Source organism: Lissotriton vulgaris, chromosome 3_1 (assembly GCF_964263255.1).
Source record: "Lissotriton vulgaris chromosome 3_1, aLisVul1.2, whole genome shotgun sequence".
Taxonomy (NCBI): Eukaryota; Metazoa; Chordata; class Amphibia; order Caudata; family Salamandridae; genus Lissotriton; species Lissotriton vulgaris.
This window is the reverse complement of record NC_141689.1, coordinates 2,043,620,966-2,043,623,912: the sequence shown is the minus strand read 5'-3', so window position 1 is coordinate 2,043,623,912 and position 2,947 is coordinate 2,043,620,966.

The following is a 2,947-nucleotide window of genomic DNA, read 5'->3' as shown; positions in this document are numbered from 1 at the left end:
TCGGATCCAGGGGTACAATGGACACCGGAGGGATAATGCTACTACTCCTCACATGTGCGTGGTCATTTGCGGGTGGTGTCAGGCCCAGTTCTATTTCAGCATGAGCAATTTCTTTGGATAGTGCCCCAACAGCAGAAGTTAAGTAAGTTAATATACTTTCAGAATGTCTGGGCACTTTAGATTTTGTGCCTTCTGACTCGCCATTACTTGGTTGTTTTCGCTTACCCATTTTGTAGAGCTGCTTGGGGGGGGGGCCGACCCGACCCCTACCGTCCCCGGACGGCCACAGACGGCCCGCCCTTGTCCCGGGCTTCTCCCTGTCGCTCCCTCGCGTGACTCGCGGGGCGAGAGGGGGTGTCAGCCTTTTACTGGCACCTCCGGGCGCTCTTGTCGCGTCACGGGCGCGCTGCCGCCCCAGGGGCTGCTGGGTAGTGTGGTCCGGCTCGACCGTGCTGCCTCCCGGCGTCTTGCTGCTGCCGCCGTTCACCTCACGGCTCCTGCCCGTTGGCCAGATGCAGGTGAGTCTTTGGTGTTCCCCCCTGGGCTCCCGGGGGGTCAGCCTTTTACTGGTGCCTCTGGGCGCTCTTGTCGCGTCACGGGTGCGCTGCCGCCCCAGGGGCCGCTGGGTAGTGTGGTCCGGCTCGACCGGGCTGCCTCCCGGCGTCTTGCTGCTGCCGACGTTCACCTCACGGCTCCTGCCCGTTGGCCAGATGCAGGTGAGTCTTTACCATCTTAAAGTAACAGTATTGTATATTTTTGTTGTTTATGGTCTGGTGGTCAATCTATATAAAGTACACTAATTTTTTATATGAAACCTTATGTGGAGTCCAACCGTAGTGTTGTCACTGGGTTACTGTATGTGGTCACAAATGCTTTACGCACTGCCTCTGAGATAAGCCTGTCTGCTTGTGCTAAGCTACCAAGGAAATGAGATGGGGTTATTTTAAGAGTGTAATCCCCTTATCCTGACTAGAGGCAAGGGTTCCGATTTGTCACAAGTACCTACCTGTGCCAACTAGAGACCCCCAAATCTAACATCAACATGTAGAGGCATCAATTCAACAGCCATATTGAAGGTGGTCATTTGAAATAATCCAGGGATTATGAAATCGATGACACATAACCCTATGAATATAATAAGGTATGGATTACAACTCTTATTATAAAGAGTGCAAAATTCTTAAGCTCAGCCAATAAGGGCAAGAGCTAAAGGTCCCATAATAAAAACTCAGAGCTATGTATATTAAATAGCTGTGAAATGGTCAAAGATGAACTTGGTGTTTGAATAAAGTTGTTTTTAATAAAGTTTTTTGATATAAGTTTGTTCGAATCAAGTAAACAAAGTGTACAGGTATTCTTTAACTGACAACATTAGTAACTAAATGATAGGGGTCACAGTGTATGATAGACGTTTAAATGTATTGTTTTTCATTTTTGTGTTTAGATTTTAAATACAAGAAATTGTTACGTCCTGATGAAGATGGAAACTTCTGCACACCGAAATGCCACGTTGACAGTTTTTAACTTATTGCATTTGTCTCACTAAATAGAGACATGATCTTTTATCTTTTTGGATTGTAACCCCTAGGGAGGCCCAAGGTTGATGAAATATGAAGAACAATCATTTTTTTCTTTTAACTAATCTTTTTCTTAGATGTGATTTCATAACACACTATGATACCTAGAATATTTGTAGAATATTTTCCCATTGCTAAATGTTAATGTTATTTTGTTGCCTGGTTTAATACATTTTGTGTTGTTACCTGCAAGGAATATCCTATGCAATTGAGAAGCTGCCTTTTTATGTGATACCGTGTAACAGGTTCTATGTCCTTTTAGCTTTTATTTTTTCAGTAAATATATATATATATATATATATATATATATATATATATATACATATATATCAACAACTTCCAAGTCCCGCTGATTAGAAGGACACAGAGACGACACACCAGGAGATCTTTGCACAAACCCTTTATTGTGCACTCATAGAACAAGGACGACGCGTTTCGGCCTTTTCAAGTAGCCACCATTTTGATTTTTCCCATATATAAGTCCATCTTCCATATCCCAATTCATAAACATGAAGAAATACTTCGATTTTAAGTCAATGCATTTTGTCATAAAATCAATCTATGTATATACATATGTTTTAACAATATAATCACATATATTTGTAAAAATGTGAACATTTATGTCTAGCTTATTGGCGGGACATGGGGCGATAATATTAATGTAAGTCGCAATCTCTTCAGCTACGCGATCGTGAACTACACGTTCGCTATGATTGTCGGGAAATGGAGTCTATCCATCTACTTCCGTAACTTGGGATTACCAAGTAACCTAGCCTGCCGCGAAGTGTAGTCTTTAATTATATGTTGAGAACGGGATTCCTCTTATACTTTTCAAGGACAATTGCTTCTCAACCCCGTCCAAGGTGATTCATCCCGTCATAACCAGGGAGCTCCCTAGTTATTGTGTGTGTATTTTTTTACGGGTCGCAACTTCGGATACGAAGTTGCCGGGCCCTTGGGAATTATAATTCAATGGTGTAACAAAGACGGGGTTCGAGACTTCTATAGTTATAGGTTTCCCATAATTTCAGCATATTGTCTTGTGTTATAATCAGAAATAGAAATAGAATATTGCTTGATGGTAAGGGAGCTCCCTTTATCATCCTGGACTTCCCCAAGGGGGCAAGACAATTAGTCGATGGATATATCCATGCGTAAGCTGGGATAGTGATGGGAGGGAGGCAGGTCTAATGTTCGAGTGCTATCAATTACGGGTGAGTGGAATGTGAGATATTAATTAGTGAGTTTTAGTGAATTTTTGAACCAAATAATAATATAACAAATCATTGTCCAACATAATTATAACCAACATACTGTTCTCCTCTGTGAATGTCGTGGAACTCTCTTGAGTGACCATCTGAGTTATGGGG